The sequence below is a fragment of the Cebus imitator genome, unplaced genomic scaffold (genome assembly GCF_001604975.1).
Source record: "Cebus imitator isolate Cc_AM_T3 unplaced genomic scaffold, Cebus_imitator-1.0 Scaffold118, whole genome shotgun sequence".
Taxonomy (NCBI): Eukaryota; Metazoa; Chordata; class Mammalia; order Primates; family Cebidae; genus Cebus; species Cebus imitator.
Genome location: NW_016107433.1, coordinates 4,227,646 through 4,245,677, shown reverse-complemented (window position 1 = coordinate 4,245,677; position 18,032 = coordinate 4,227,646).

Here is an 18,032-nt window from a genome sequence, read left to right as displayed (position 1 = left end):
TTGTTGTTGTTGTTGTTTTTATTTTTATTTTTTGAGATGGAGTCTTGCTCTATCACTCAGGCTGGAGTGCAGTGGCATGATCTCAGCTCAGTGCAACCTCCACCGCCCAGATTCAAGTGATTCTCCTGCCTCAGCCTCCTGAGTAGCTGGGATTACAGGTACCTGCCACCATGCCCGGCTAATATTTGTATATTTAATAGAAATGGAGTTTCACCATGTTGGTCAGGCTGGACTCGAGCTCCTGACCTTGTGATCGTCCCACCTCAGGCTCCCAAAGTGCTGGGATTACAGGCGTGGGCCACCGCACACCCAGCCGAGCTATTTGTTTCCTTTGATCATCTGTGTCTCCCTCACGCAGCAGGTTATCTCTTTTTTTTCTGTTTCTCTCCACCAGGAGGTAAACCCACTGGAAAGTGGTTAAAGACACAGCATTAAAAGTCATTAATCAGGCAATAAATAAGTAAATACATAAATGCCCGTAGATCAAGAAACCGATGTTTAGGCCGTCTTGATTGTAAATGGGAACTTCTAAAAGAAGGTTAAGGACAATAGCTTGGAAAATCCCCATTTTTCCCCCTGGTTTTCTTTGATAAAGTCTGGTGACCTGTACCAACAAGACCTGCCAGGCAGTATCAGATCAAGGACCGTGGAAACTTTAATGGTTAGAGGTTTCGGCTGAGGAACTTGGAAAGCCTGCCATTGCCTACATCCTCCTTTTGACGCGGTCACCATGCTTTCCTTGTAACTCATGGCCCCAGTAACTGACCACAATTAATAGGGTCATAAATGGGCCCCTGATCCCAAGGCAATCACAGGGACTGGGACAGTGGCCCATGAAGCTGTCCTGCTCTGCATGGTATCTGACCACTCCAATCCTCACCTGTGGAGAATGTGGGCTTCAGGTCTACCTAGGGATTCCAAAGACGGTGGATGATATGGAACTGAGAACATCAAAGGAAGCAGAGAAGGAGATCAGTGGATCTCTCGGACAGCCAGTCTTGGACTCAGTGGATTTGCTGGGGTAGGGGCAATGGACATCGGCTGCTTAAAGAGTGGGAGGGTGACCTGGTATCCTCATGCAGTGAACACAGGGTATGCACCCACTAGAGCTGCTGGACACCCCCAAATAGCCCACTTCTTTCTGATCCCTAGCCGTGTGCCAAAGGACTCTTCTCATTTCCCTGGGTATTATTAAAATAGAGTCTATTAACTGAGGCAAGCTCAGTCTTGGCTCCTTGTAACCCAAAAGTGCCTCCCTGATTCGCCAACTGACCACGATGGCAATCCCTGTTCATGCTGTGTTCCCTGGTGCACCATGTGGCTTCGTGACGGGATGATCAATCCCATTATGTTGTGTTCACTCGGAACTGCAGGCTCCCTTTCCAGCTCTCTCAAGGGCTGCTCTAATCAGAGCTAGATGTTGCATCCCTAAAATGGGAGTCAGCATTCGCACCACAGGATCCGTGGCCTGTGGATATCCACAATTTCATTTCCGAGGTGTTTGTAGCCATGGTGATGAGCTAGAGGCACTTATATAAATATCCATACTTAGCTGTATGCATGTATCACATTGCAGTATCTATATGTCATGGCCACTTAGGTGAATAGCATTTGCAACCAGGGTAAATCCTCAGTTATCTTTGTCTCTGAGGCTGTCTGCGGTGTTGGGCACACTGACAACTAGGGGCTTCATTTTGCTTTCAGTCATAACGGTTCACATAGAAGGGATCTATCTGCCTGAGAAATGTCACATGGCTTAGCGTGAGACCTGCCTGCAAAAGGAGTTGACCACACGTGTCTGCTCTTGGAGGTGGTGCTCCATGGCAGCACCTACTCCGGGAGATTGACAGCTGCACATCCACTCTCCTCCAGTTCCTGACATGGCTCCCATGGCCTTCAGTTACCATTGTGCCAGTTACAGCGTTTTGATTTACCTGGAGGCATGATTTCCCAAGTAGGGGAATGGGGGAAGGAACACAGGATGGCCCTGGAAGAGCAAAGATATCAAATGCATACCTACACAAAAAGCATCCACAGACACACATGGGGGAGGCTTCCTCCATGTTGGTTAAATGTAATCAACCAAACTGGGCCAATTTCAGAGCAACATCAATGGATTCACAATTGGCATTTTTCAGTCACAGTTTTGACCTGCTTCTTCCAAAAGTAAAATAAGAAATCCTGAAGGAATAAACTGAGGTTTGTGCTCTTCCGAAGAAGAAATGTGGGTGATAGTTATTCATTTCTTCATCTTTAAAAAATACTGTTTTGCTCTGGAAATAGTTTTATTTTCCCCCCCAAAAAAACAAAAGGTGGAAGCGGGGCATAAATGGGAAAATGCGCTGACTCAATCAGTGACAGCACTAATACAAGTCTGATTAATAAGTAAACAGAAATGGAAAAATTGCTACAGTTTTTTATAATCCATACTCCAACCATTTCTCTCTTGTTCTCCCCCCCCCGCCTCTTTTTAATGCTCTCCACCACCCTATTCCACTCCTCAGCTTTGGAAAGAATATATTTTTAAAAATCTTAATATTTTCCTTTTTAAAATGGCTGTGGAATGAACAGTGGCTGGAGGATGATAAACCAAAGGAAAGAAACATGTGAACTCAGATCAAAGAATTCACATCAGCTTTTTTGAAATTAGAAAAACAAAAATGTCAATTGCAAGCCTCAACCCCCTTCTTCTTTCCCAAACTGTTTTTCTTTTGGGTTTATTTCTGCATCAGAGTCTACCTAGGTTTCAAAACCAATTTTTCATTTTCCTAGAACCAGTCAAACATGGAGTGTGTGCAAAAACATGGTAGCTTAAAAGAAGAAGATGATGATAATTATCAAAGGGAAGGGGGAGGAAGGAAAGAGAAGGGAAATAAAAAGAGATGACAGGAGGGAACTGGACCAGATCAAGACAAAGCAATGCACTTAACCCACCTGGAGAGCACATCGGACCAGCAAGGCGCTCTCAGCCAATCGCCTCCGTCTGCGGCGGGGAGGAGAGTCCACATGGGTTCATTTGGCTGAGGAGTGTGTTTCATAAACCTTACGGTGCAGCTATGAAAGCTATCAGGATCTTCCCACGTTTCCTGTCTTTCCGTGGAGATTGGCCGCTGGAGTGCTGGGTTGAGGGGGCGGTGGGGAGTGGAGGTGGTAGGGGAAGAGGATGGTTGAGTTGTTGAGGGGAGATTGGCTCGGGTGGGAAGCGGAATCACACAGGAATTTATTTTAAGTGCATAAACAAAATGAAATGATGAAAAAAAAAAACCAGTGTATTCCTTTTGGGTCATGTGAGAGAGCCACTGGCAAAGATGAGGGGGGAAAGAGAAAGGGAGAGAGGGAGAGACGAAAAGAGAGAGAGAGGCAAAAAGCTTTCTATTATTCGGGACACTGGTGAAGCACACTGAGGCAGCTGGAAGATTAAATTAAGTATTATATCTGCTGACCCTATTGCCATGGTTACCGGACAGCGGAAAATATTAATCAACCAAAGCCTTTTCAGATGAATGTGCTTGAAAAACTACAATAAATATAAATATATATGTATATCCTCCCTGCTCTGTTTAAATGCGGAATGTCAGCCAGTGCACCACCTGATAGTAGAGATAAACAAATAACAATAACAAAATGCTCGCCTCCCTGAGAAAGCTTACGTCACTTACAAGAAGCAGAGTATCAAGAGTGGGGCTGACCACTTGCTCACTTTCTCTTTAGCTGATCTCTTCCCCCCATTCCCTTCCATGATGAACCATCTTGCCTGGTTTGATTGCAAAGTCAAGGGGCAATTCGTCTCCTTCTTCCTAAGAAACCTGTCCATTAACTACTTAGGCGGTCAATCTTAGGCAATGACTAAAGCTGGGACACACTGGAAAAAAAAAAAAGGCAAAAAATACATATGAATAAAATCAGAAGCCCAGCAAGCCAGGATAAAAAAATGAACAATTCCAGTCTAAATGATCCGACACTGAATTACTCCACAAGCTTTGAACTTGCCTTCTTGTACCGGCTCTCAGTTTCTGGATCCCAGATTTTGCCTCTCGCTTCACCCCCAGCAGCTGAAACTGTAAGACTGTCCTGTCTGCCTTGAACTGTACTGTCACTGTGCCCAGAAAAAACTTGAGACATCGCAGAGCAGAGCCAAGGAGCAGGGACACCTGAACATGAATAGGCTCAGTAGAGCAGGCTCTTACCTGCTCGATGTGTGAGGATTGGTTCTTTGCCCTCTGGCATTCTCTTTCCATCTGTTCAGGATTTCTTGAGTTCCTACTGTGTGCAAGGTACCCTGCTGGACAGTGAGTCTGCGATGCTCAGAGACTCGGGGTCTCACACTCCAGCAGGAGGCGGGGGTTGGAGAGAGAGGGACCATGAAATTGACCTCGCTCAAACTTCACCATTTTCCAGACAAAGATAATAGAAACCTATGGTGGATCAAGGGTTTGCTTAAGGTCTGCAGCTGTTTCATTGCAGACTAGATCTGGCAGTCTTCTATGCCATGGGCCTGATCAGATCTGAGATGCCTAGATTTTTAACAGCAAGTTTATCTTTTCATGAAATGCTACTAGTTCCAAAACTCCCACAGTGTCACCTGGCCCGGACCCGGGATTTAGGAATGCCTAAGAATTCCAACGGATGAGCTCTTCCTTGCTTTTCTTTCTCATCTCCTTCTACTTCCTATACCTTTCTTAACTCGGTCCTGGCTAAAATCAAGTGTATAGTGGGAAACATAGTCTTGGCTTCCAGATCTCCTTCTCCTATTGAATACTCACATTCTTAGGCTAATACAGAGTCCCACAGAAAAACTTGAGCACACACCTAACAGAAGGTTCATGCGTATTATCCAGAATGATCCTACTCTATAAGACCAAAGCAAGTCTCCGTGCCAGGCTTGACTCTGACACCCCCTCGCCAAGAGCCACAGGGGTTCAGATGGCTTTTCTCTTAGTTAAGCCTTCACCACATGTAGCCCTGAGCGCGACCAATCCGCCTTCTCCTTCTGCTTAGGTGCAATTTTACACAGTAGGTGACATTAACTCGGTAGCTAAGTCCCCATGTGCAGCCACGGCAACCACAGGGTCCCAGCAGATGACAGGAGACAGCAGGTTGTATGATCCTGTAAATTATTTCCCCATAGTAACGGCAAGATTACACACTTTAATATGCATACTGCTTGAGAGAGCCCTCTTCCTGGCTGAACCAAGGCGATAATGCGTATTTTGTGTCTAGAAATCCATTCTAAATGGTGCAGCGTGTAATAGATGGTATTACCTCAAGGGCTCCATTTTGACCCTTCTCATCTGGTCCCTTCCACCGAGGCATAAGCAGAATGCGTCTTCCTTCGCACAGCCTCCTTTGTCTCTGAGTTCTCCTGTTTTGTACTGACACTCCTGGGACGCAGTCAGTCCAGTTTTAGCAGGGCTTTTTGCCCTAATGTCTGCCTAAAGCTTTTCTGATTCTTTCAGGTAGGCACACCCTGATTCAGGTGTTTTATTTTGAGAGGAGAAGAGTGAAACTGTATCAGTAAAAAGGGAGAGGGAATAAAACAGAAAAATGAGATGATATAGAACATCCAGAACAGACTGTGCTTACTCTATACGCATAGGATAGATCCTGAGTTAAATGTGTTGAAGGCCAGATTCCTTTAAGTTCAATACAAAATACCTCCCACCCCACAGTGACTCCCAGAAGAACCACTTAAACCAGGGGGGACTTTGTGTCCCCCACCCCAGGAGGGACACAGTGGAAAGTATACTGGACTCTGTACCAGAAAAGGCATGAAATTCAGCTCTGCCATTTTTTTTTTTTTTTTTTTTTAGACAGGGTCTTGCTCTGTTGCCCAGGCTGGAGTACAGTGGTGTGATCATGGCTCACTGCAGCGTCATATTCCAAGGCTCAAGTGATCCTCCCACCTCAGTCTCCCAAGTAGCTGGGACTACAGGTGCATGCCACCATGCCTGGCTGATTTTGCTTTTAAAGTTTTTTGTAGAGATAGGTTTACATTTTATTACCCAGGCTGGTCTTGAACTTGTGGCTTCAAGCAATCCTCCCACCTTGGCCTCCCAAAGTGCTGGAATTACAGACAAGAGCCACTGTGCCTGGCCCCTGCCACTTTTTACCTGGGAGATTACATACTAACTTTTAACCCGTCTAATCCTTGGACAACCCATCAATAAAATGGAATAATTATGAGTTTTCACAATTTTTGTGATGAGATTTGATTAGAACCTAGACATAAAAGATGCTTAACCAATGTTAGGACCAAGGCAGGGGGTAAGGACAACATGTGTGATCCTCTTGAAAATGCTTAAGGTGGATACATGGTATTGATATAAGATGATTTCCCTCAAATGCTCATTGATCCTATTAGCAAACCAAATCCATTTCAATCCACCTGGCCCTGCAGGAATATCTAATCGAGGCTCACGGAGGGGTTAGTGAATTTGTTCTGCTGAATTATTTTTCCTAGGCCTCAAAGCCATCTGTGAAAGGGGCGAGATGATAGGACATGTGCAGGCATTAAGGTTTGGGGTAATTAACATGCTTCTGGGAAAAAGAGTTAACTTTTATGAAATAAAGACAGATCCAGAACTCACTGCCCTTTTTGTTGCTGCTCCTCTTTACACATCTCAAAAGAAGGAGGAGGAGCAGAAAAAAAGCATGTTTCAGAAAAAAGATCTGGGTATCCTACCATGGAATAGTTGATACCGGTGAAGGGATATTACATTTCAAACACGGACATGCAGCTCTTCAGCACTGTCATTACACACATGTGAGTCAGGAGGAGCAGAGCATGAAAACAAAGCTTTTCTGTGATCACATGGAAGCAGTTAGGGAAATAGTGGGAGCTGAACTTTGGACAACCTTGGATCCTACTTAATTGATTCTCCATCATCCAGTGAGCCATCAACAAAAACAGGCAAAACACAGCCCAGAGAGGATAGTACATGCCGGAAATATACGCAGATGCAGTGGTACTTATTATTGTCCAGACATGAATGAATACTGTGACTTCGTGAGACATTGGCCTTAAAAGGCAAAAATAGAAGCAGTGTGTCCTTCTCCTTCTTTGTCAAAGGAGGCTGTGCCTTTGACACTTCAACCAACATAAGAACTGTGCTGAGTTTCTGTGATGTCTTTTGAATCAATCTCAGGAAAAAGATATCCCTGTACTGAATCTACAAAGCGTCAAATATTAATACTCAAGGCAACTTTTAGACTCTTTGATGGCTAGAGAAATTCAACAGCAATGGATTAAATCCATCCCAAACGCAGTGTCATAGAGAAATGCATGTGCACAAAGTTGATAGTAATTAATTAGAAATTTCCAAGGTCTTCCCTCCTCTGGCATAACTACTTTGTCTTTGGTCTTGATTGTCACAGAAGCAAGTTGGTGACAGTGGTGACTAATGGAGTGGAATGCTTTCATATTTTGGCTTTGTCTATTCTGTGTCTTCTTTTAAAAATGCCCTTTCTCCTCTGCCACCTATATCCATTAAAACCCAGTTCCCTCTTTGTTTTGAAAATGGCACCACCTCACTACCATGTACCCAGTTTTCATCTCTTCTTCACTCTGTTTCCCTACCAACTTCCCTTCTCCCTGCGTCCACCCCACCAACAATCCATCAGCCAGCCCCTTCAATGTCTCCTGGCCTTGTAGAATAAAAGTCACACTGCTCCTGGCCTTTTAGAATAAAAGTCATACTGCAAGGGTCTGCATGATGTGGGCTCTGACTGCATCTCTCACTTCCCTTCTCACCACTCCCACCTTGGTCCAGACAGCTTTGCTTTCTTTCCCTATCTCAAACATGCTCAGTATAGTCCTTTAGAACCATTGCATGTCTTGTTCCCTTTCCCTCAAATGCTGTTTTCCTATGAGCTTGGTACAGTTGGCTCCTTCTTGTGATTCTCATCTCATCTATGTCACCTTTTCTGAGAAGACATCCCTGATCAGCAAATCTAAAGGCATCATCTAGCCACCTGCAATTGCACCACTCACTGTCTTCTAATTCTGCCCATAGCATTTATCATGATCGGACATTTGCTTGTTTATTTATTTGTTTGTTGTCATTTGCCTCACTCAAATCTTACATTGCTCCATCAGAGCAGAAACCTTGTCTACCTTGTTTGTCACTGTGTCCCTGGTGCCTAGATAAAAGTCCTTAATATATTTGCGTTGAATGAATGCCCCAACCCTAATGCCAGCACACTTTATTACTTGCTATTCATTGTCTATGACATTTCATATGGACTATAATTAGAACATATATCATATATTCTAATTTTCTTTCCGAGGCTTCAACTAAACCATGAAATCTGAAGGATAGAGACTGCATTTTGTTCACTTTGAACTATTTACTACAAAGTTAGGAAAATTACTTAGGGTCACCATGTACTGACATGCAGGTAATACACTGGATATCTCCAAAGGGAGCAATTTGTATCACTGTGACGTGAATAGCAGCAAGTGGTGTTATGCAGTATCCAACCTGAACAACCATACAGCAGCTCAGATTTCTCTATATCAAGGAGATAAATCAAGAAGACTTTTTCCTTCACCTCTTCTAGGAAGGAACTCAGTGTTCCATGTCCTTGCTCTGGCCAACTTCTCTCTAAGTCCACATCTTCGGGTCACAAAGGTCCTCAGAGGTAGATCTCAGCAGAATCTTGTATATAAGGCAACTCACACGTGCTATTACACAACTCCTCTATCCTACTGTCTATTCCAGCAATGAATGTGACAGCCAATTACGTACAGGCCAGATTTTTGCAGGTACAATGAGACAGGGCTTTGCCTTTGGATGTGCCTCATACCTCTGGCTTTGTGCCCTGTGCTTCTTTGATGTTGTCAGATGAGGCACCTGTAGGAACTCTTCCACATTCAGGCATGGTCACCTAGAAGTTGGCCGGCTAAGGATGGAAGTTAATGAAAAGTTGCTTCTGTCTTTTAGAATCTGGGTAAAGGACTCTGAGACTGATTTTGAAAAGTTCCTCACAAGTTCCAGGTAGGATTTAGCAGCAGTTGCTCACAGCAGTGGCCAACTCCACCATCTGCCCTGGCATTGGCTTCCCTCTGTTCTACGTCTCTTTCCCACCATGACCTCACACCTGCTGTCTGAGATTACTTCCCACATCACCGCCTTGCTCTTGTTTCTAGGGAAGCCTAGGCCAAGGCAGTTGGTGCCAGGCATGGCACCAACCCTGACATGCAGGAGTATCCCAGGTACTAAGATTCTCACCTCTCTTGGAATGCGATAAAACGGAAGCAGAAGGTGAAATTCTGTGGTGTCTGTGAAATGTGCATGGCCTTAGGAAATTGTGATTACAAATATTACGGAGTTGAATGACTGCTGTGTTTTGAAAACCTTCAAAAAATGATAAACTCAGATTGGATAACTATCAATCCAAGGTAGCTATGAAAACCCGGGGCTCTTTAGGGCAGCATTTGAGGAGACCTTCATTTCCAACATGGCAGATACAGCTGAAAACCCGGTTAAGGATTTAATTTTGAGGGTAGAAGGATGGCAAAGCAGATGAAATGTGCAGTCTCGGTAGGGCTCCTGTGCCCAAGTCAGGATTCTAATAGAAAAAGAATGAGACTTTGAAACCTGAAATTCAATAATTTGGGTAGACGATCCTAAGAATCTTGAATTTCTGGACTTCCCTGAGCCTTTAAAGCTGGCAAAAGCAACCTCTCCTCATCTAGACTCACCTGCAAATACCCATCGTGAGCCAGGATCCCGTAAGATCATGCCTGTGGTCCTCAAGGCTCATCCCACACCCCTTCACTGCCTGTAGCCCGATACCAGGGTTAGATCTCAGGAGGACTCAAGAGGAGAAATCAAATGTCTGCCCTGGGAAGAAATAGCTTACACTCTACAGGGGCGGCAGCACACAGGAAATGTGGAACGTAAGACCTCCATAGCAATGAGTCTATACAGAAGTCTTCCATGGTAAAGAAAAAGTAATTAAAAACATTGTTTTTTTTTTTTTTAATTTTTTAATGGATCTGTTGGAATAGAACAGTTGGAAAAGGAGGCAGATGGGTGAAGAATTTAATGAAATAAGATCCCATTATGACTCAGGGTTTGATGGTCTGGCAAAGATACCTGAAGCCAGTCTTAGTATCTGCCTGGGTTAGTTCTTAAAAGCTTGGGCATGGCGATGGTCTGTAGTAAACAGGCAAGAGAAGAAGAACTGCTTTGGTGTTGCATTCAGGAAAGGGGCAGAGGGTCCGGAGGTGGGAATGTTAGAATAACTTCATTATTTGAGAACATAAAACCCACTACCTTGCCGGGTGTGGGCTCATGCTTGTAATCCCAGCACTTTGGGAGGCCAAGGCGGGCAGATCATGAGGTCATGAGTTCGAGACCAGCCTGACCAACATGGTGAGACCCCGTCTCTACTAAAAATACAAAAATGAGCCAGGCATTGTGGCACGTGCCTGTAATCCTAGCTACCCAGGAGGCTGAGGCAGGAGAATTGCTTGAACCCGGAAGTGGAGGTTACGGTGAGCTGAGATTGTGCCGCTATAGTCCAGCCTGGGTGACAGCGGGAGATGCCATCTTAGAAAAAAAAAAAAAAAAACAAAACAAAAAAAACCCCACTACCTGACTATGTTGCCTGGGAGGGCCCAGAGGACACTCCCTTTACTCAGTCAGTAAGGAACACACTACTGAAGCAGGCAGGCACTAACATCTCTATGAAACCCATTGGTGGATGACCTCTGTACATCAGGGTGAATAAAAGGAAATGCCATCATAGAACAGGGTTCCCCAGTCTCAATGAAGATGACAGAATTCTAGAATAGCACAGGTCAGATCATGGTACATAATCACTCAAGGCAAGGTGGTTATAATTATCAGCAATGGCTGGCAAGGCTCAGCTGGCAACCAGAGATCTCCACACATGGATGAAAAGCATGTTCTGAAGGGTAAGACAGATGGACAGCTCTTTGAAAAGCAGTCCCTGGTGTGAAACTGAACTCTGATCATGGGGCTGTAGGTGACAATATGACTGGAATTACCACTCAGTAGCTGGATATTATTAGATCAAGTTGAATAGGGAGACCGACACGCCGTCATATAATAGATATGGTAGGAATATTCAGGAGGAGTCCTGAGAAGGGCCAGAACAGGTGGCCCAGATGCTCATGTTGACTGAATCGGTTGCACTGACACCTCTCTCAATCCACACTAATTGCCTCAAGGTAGGAGCATAGTCCTATGACCAACCAAGGGAGGAGAAAAGAACTTTGGTATGGTTTACAGATACATTGGCAATGTGTTGATGTGAACTATAAATGATCACGGCTGGGGGCGGTGGCTCACACCTCTTATCCCAGCACTTTGGGAAGCTGAGACAGATGGATCACGAGGTCAGGAGATCAAGACTATCCTGGCCAACATGGTGAAACCCCATCTCTACTAAAAATACAAAAATTAGCTGGGCGTGGTGGCACATGCCTGTAGTCCCAGCTACTCGGAAGGCTGAGGCAGGAGAATCACTCGAACTCGGGAGTCAGAGGTTGCAATGAGTTGAGATGGCACCACTGCACTCCAGCCTGGTAATAGCATGAGACTCCATCTTAAATAAAATAAAATAAAAATAAATGATCTGATAGCCTCCCTCAAGGACAGCCCACAAGATAATGGCGATGGGTAATTCTTTCACAATGCAGGGCTTTGAATTGTGCCCTGGGTCACCAATTTAGGGTGAGGATGAAACGGTCTGTGATAAAAATTCACAAAGTCTCTTGAGCAGTGGCAAATGCCTCATTGGTCAAGACCCTGGAAGGAGGAAGATTGGAAGACTGAAAAGAAGGAGGTCTGAGAAAGAGATTTATGGCTGTACTTACAGGAATGAGCTCAAAGCCTGTGGGGTTCTTCGTCTCATGCCTACCACAAAGAAGACACTGAACAAGCAGAAGAACACATCCCATGGAATGCCAGCTTTCTTTGCTTCTTGGCTATGCCAGATGATTAGTTTCAGAGAGGCAAGAAGGGTTGATAATGCAGAAGAAGTTGCACAAAGAAAGTGATATTGGAGCTACTAGTGCCACAGCGAAGGATGTGTCTGTAATTTGCTAAGTGAATACTATCCCCAATGCTGCTGCTGCTACTATGAATAATAGTGGCTTCCATTTATTCACGGTTACGTGATATGCCAACACTATGCTGAGCATTTTATACCTATTTTCAAATTTATTCTTCACAATAACTATGAATCACATCCCATTATTATTACTTTATATATAAGGAAGCTGAATATTCTGAACTACTATTTTTTACTATTATCATTTTATAATTCTAATACTGATATTAGTTACTGTTGGTTAAAAACAAACTTTGCACCTATCATCTCATGTAACTGCCATAAATCTATGAGATTGGTATTATTATTCATTTCACAAGTGATGAGCTGAACCTCATAGAAGCTGAATCTCTGCCTTAGTGACCAAGGTCTCCTTGATCCAAGACTGTCTCCTACACTCTATGTCTGTCCCTTCCTAGAAGTCCAAGGAGGAAGGCGGGTGAGGCGTGGGTGGGCCGCTGAGCTTGGTAAGGTTGTTATGAATAAATGAGCTGACATGAATTTTCAATGTGCCTGACCTATAATACCAGGATCACTGTTCCAGCCTTCTTCCTCCTGTCTTTTCCTCTCTCTCTCCCACATATGTGGTGACAGACAACTGAGCTGGCCTCAGCCATTTTTATAATCTTGATATTTCCATTTCTTTTTTTCTCATGAAACAAAAGAACTTAAGTTTTGAAAAATAAAGAAATAAAAAGAATTCTAGCATATTCATTACAAGGTATGAATACTCCTTTCTCAGAATGTCTAGAGTCTCACCCAGGCCAGGAAATGCGCTTCCTGAAGGCCCCTGTCCACCCCTTTATCCGCATAACTTTCATTGACCTAAATTCTATTTGTATGTGCAGACAGGCAGCCTAAGGGAAACTTAACAAGTCTTCTCGTCTTTTCGTTAAATTTCCTCAGTTGCCAATTACCAGTTCTATGCACTAGGGGATGTGGAAGACACACCACGTTCAACGGGAGCAGGATACTGGTTAAGGATGACCAAGTCAAATATGTAAAGCGATTCCTGAGTCACAAAGATGGTGCCAGTGAGGCAGGGCTCAGACTAGGATGGAGAAGCAGATAGAAGGAAGAAGAGCAGAGAGGAGAGGAGAGAGGAAAAAGGAGAAACAGAGGAGAGAGAGAAAGAGAGAGACAGGAAGAGGGAAAGAGGAAGAGAGCGAGAAAGAGTTGAAGAACAAATTCGAGACCCTACAGATATAGTTTCTTTAGAAGTACGTAATATTGAAGAGGCTGGAAAATAATTCCTTGAAATGATTTATGGCTAGAGAGAATCTGGGATCATTTAAAATCTGTCATGGAGGAATCTGGGACTGTATTTAGGAGATGTTTCTTGGAGCCATATCTATAGCTCACCATTTTGATCATCTGACCAGCTGTTAAAACGAAATGATTATGTGCCTGGACCGATGGTCTAAATCAGTCAAACAAGCCCATCTGGAAGATGATGTAGAGTCAGTCAAGATATTATGTTCTCTGTGCAAATGCAAACACATTGTTTCCATTGGTCATTGCCATTCATGGAATATAACATGGAACTAAGTAATCCCTATGAAACAGATTTACATTCAAAGACAGAGAGCAGGGGAAACCACGTCAGCACCTCTGTTGCTAGCTCTTCACCATCATCATTAAACACTGACCCATGGGTTATTTTAAGATACCATTCCAAGAGCTATACAAATGCATTTTGAAAAGTTACACAAGTCACACGAAATGCTAATGCTAAGTATAATCACTGTGAGAAAAGAGAACAGCACTAAATCGCCTCTTATAGCTGGGGCTGCATAGTGGGAATTGGAGCAGCTGTTCTTTGTAACCAGGGCTTACATCCCACCATAGCTAATGTCCATAGAACTGTATCATTAGAAAAGAAAATACAAGTGTGTGTGTGCATGCATACACAGGTATGTTAACTGCACACAAGAGAAACACAAACTCACATACACACAAAAATATATTCAAGTACTCAAAGTCTATCAACTTTACATTGTATGCAAATTTGATTGTTTGAATGTTCTATATTGTGACACATGACATGTGGCCGCAATATTAAAAGCTTCCAGTATCGCCTCTTTGGAGGTAAGGCTTAGGCATACGTCCAGCTCAGCCCTTGCTCTGGAATGACATGTAAGCCTACTAGGTATTTTCATGTGAAAATTGAACCTCAGAACCAATACACCCAAAACCAAAATCATCCCTTTCTCCCCAAATCAATTTCCTCTTTCTTCATTCCTCATTGAATCACCTGAACTCAGGAGGGCAGGAACTCTGCCTGACTTGCTCCTGACTATATTCCCAAGGCCCAGAGCACTGTCTGACACACAGTAGGTGTGCAGAGAACATGTGCTGAATGGTTGGGGTGGACAGACAATGAAGTCCCTATTCTCCCCACCATGGGGCTCATCTTGAATACTTTCATTTCTAGTTATACACCAATCTCTGTCATTTCTTTCTTCAAGAGGCATCTTTGCATTTGTTCACCTCACTGTGTTGTTACATGAAATCAAGTCCAAAAAAGAATGTATGATCAACACCATGCACATTTGGGGTAATTATTCCTTTCAACTTCTGCCTGCCAGCACCCTCGCTGAAGTCTTCATCCTCCCATAACAAATCCATAAGACTGAGCCGGTCTGTTTTCCTTCAGTCTAGCTTTACTTCATTCCCATATTTCCATTAAAGTGACACCTGCTAAAGCGCCCATAGTGACTGTACTGTTCTACCGTCCATCACCTTCAGCAAGAAGCTTCCCGTGGACTACCAGATTCCAAAGCAATCCAGCCCATCCCTGTTTGGAGATCTCGGGGTTTTTCTACCTCTATGGCTCACTCATTTCCTTTGCAATAGAAATATTGATCATCTCATGCTCCCCCAACAGACTTGGCCATTTCTACCTTTGTGATATTTTTTTCCATATCCATCTATAAAATTCATGGATGAATAAATGTACAGGTGAATGCCCTTTCCCATTGACCTTTGCAAATCCCATCTACCTCTCAAATGCCATCTCTAACTCTGCAGCTTTCTTCCTTCACTGCCCCAGTTTGAGTTAGTTGTTTCAGTCCCGAGGCAAGAAATCTGAGAGCATCGAGTTTATTTGGGAAGAGCAGGGAGGAGCAGCAAAGAGTGAAACCACAATAAGCAACTGTAGGAAAAATATTAGAAATGTAGCAAACATAACATCTTACAACTATCCCACCTCTGAGGTGAGGGAGCTAGGGTATTTATACACCAAATTCTGAAAGGTATTGGTAGAGGGGAAACGGAGAGAATATAAATTTCCAATCACTTTCATCTGGTCCAACGTCAGAAGCAGACCTCAGGTAGAGAGATGTAGGCTCTCAGATGTAGATTGTTCAGGTCTAAAGCAGTGTTTTCCAACAGAAATATCATGTGACCCCCAAATGCAACCTGCATATATAATTTTAAGTTTTCTAGTGGCCACATTAAGAAAGATAAAAAAAGATAGGTGAAATTAACTTCAATAATGTATTTTATTATTAATTATTATACATTGTATTCAGCCCCCTATATTACCCAGGTTACTATTATTTCAACATGTAATTAACATAAATTATTGAGATGCTAACTTCTTTTTCATACTAAGTTTCTGAAATCTGCAATGTACCTTCTACTCTGCATATCTTAGTCAGGACTAGCCACATTTCAGGTGCTCGTTAGCCACAGAGACTATGGTCTACCATATTGGACAGGTCTGAGGGATACAGGCAGGTCACTTAACGCATATACTACACGGATCATTCCTAATCACTGAAATCATCGACTTCTTTCATTGGACTATTTAAAGTGCTGATTGAAGACTCAGCATACGGTGTTTAGAAATAGTATTTACTTTTTCATGTGGTTAGGTCTTATTTCCCTGAATAAGGACGTATGCAACTAGGATTTACTTTTGTTATTTTCCCATTAGTTCCCTTTTTATTGCCTTGTTCAATTAGCCTTTGCCAAATGGCAGATTCTGGGAAGTCACCTCATCCACCTCAGTCCTTAACCTTTTGTGAGGAGAAATCACCATTAATTTCCCATTCAGGGGACCTAGAGAAGATCTGTCAGCCCACACCTCAGAGGGGGGAGGTTAGCTCCTGGTCTGGCAAAGGGAAGACCCTGCCCCAAGCAAGACATATTTAACTGCTATGAAGAAATAGGTATTTTATAGACTCCCAAAGAGGGAGATACAGCAAACTCCTCTAATAGCAATTTTGAGCAAATGCTTTCAGGTTTTGTTGAAAGAAAAAAAAAATTTAACTATAGTAACCTAAATTATCCTTCAGCTGTTTTCCTTCCCCACTGTTCTGCCCTACTGCCTGCATTCATTTCTGAGTCCAAAGAAGTCTTCGAAAAGCATCGGAAGGGCACTAGGTGACCAGTTTGCCATTAAAAGGTTAACATGTCTTCCCAGCTAAACAAAACAGTGGCTATTATGCCACAGAACGAAAAGCACCAAGAGAGATTCGTGGCACATAGAGGCAAAGCGGTGAAGACAAAAGAGATTTTGCAAAGTCCAGGAATGTCTCAAAGGCACTGACTGTTGTTTACTATCTGCTAATGGAACATGTGAATTTCCCAAGTCATTTAAGTAAGCAGATAGATATAAACATTTCCAAGCTCATCAACTTCTCGGGGATAAAGGGTGATCTTCTGAATTCCAAATGGTTGAAAATAACCCATCCTTCTTGATGTTAAGCCTAGGAATGTCTCCGGTATTTCTAATTAATGGTTATTTATGATAAACAGTCAAACCACCAGTAAATCAGAAGACAGATCATTTGCATTGGATAAAAAAGATACTTTCTGCATTATTGGTTATAAACCCATTTCTTCTCTTCTTCAGTTATCTAGGATTAAACATTCAACATTTAATCAGTCTCTTTTTAGGATTATTCTATAAATTAAAAAAAAAATTTGGAAGCCGAGGCGGGTGGATCACGAGGTCAAGAGATCGAGACCATCCTGGTCAACATGGTGAAACCCCGTCTCTACTAAAACTACAAAAAATCAGCTGGGCATGGTGGTGCGTGCCTGTAATCCCAGCGACTCAGGAGGCTGAGGCAGGAGAATTGCCTGAACCCAGGAGGTGGAGGTTGCGGTGAGCCGAGATTGCGCCATTGCACTCCAGCCTGGGTAACAAGAGCGAAACTCCATCTCAAAAAAAAAAAAATTTTTTTTCTACATTTCTCTAAAATGCCTATTTATTTCTCAATTATTATCTGCTTTACAAAAATTCCTTCCTTTTTAACTTCTTCCCATTCTCCCCTACCTCGGGCCCATTATTCATTCTCATTTATAAGTTGTCCTAGTTTCAGAATGATGTACCTTTGAGCTTTGTACCTTGGTTGATTAGAATTTCTTTCCTTTCCATTTCCACCTCCCAAAGGAGACCACCACTCTCTGTCCCTGGTTCTTCCTGGTCACGTGCCACCTGTCTTGTCTTTTTATTCTCGCTTCATCAGAGTCTCTCTTCCTAGGGACTTCAAAGGTTGAAGGTTCCGGAAGGCAGCCTCAATACTCCTGTTAGGAGTACTCCCACTAGAGGATATGAAGTGTTATCACTCCACTGACTTCTATTTCCTTTATCAGGGGTTACTTGCCTCTGAGGTACCATTTGATTAGCAAACCGTACTCAGATATGGAAGTGGTATTGCTCACAAACTACTAGGAATTAAGGCCATTTCATTTTCCAAAACAAAAATTTCTAGGACATGAAATAGGTTTACTAGCAGTATAATTGGAGTGAAAAAAAACTGGTGCGTGTTTTTTTAGAAATTAAATGTATGGTATTTTAGGTATCAGGAAGATCATATATTTAAAGGTAAAACAACATATGGGAACTGCTGTCATTTGGGGTTGGTTTAAACAGAATCACTGTAAACTTGATTTAATTTCACACCAGGCACTTTTTCACAAACTCAAATTTGAAA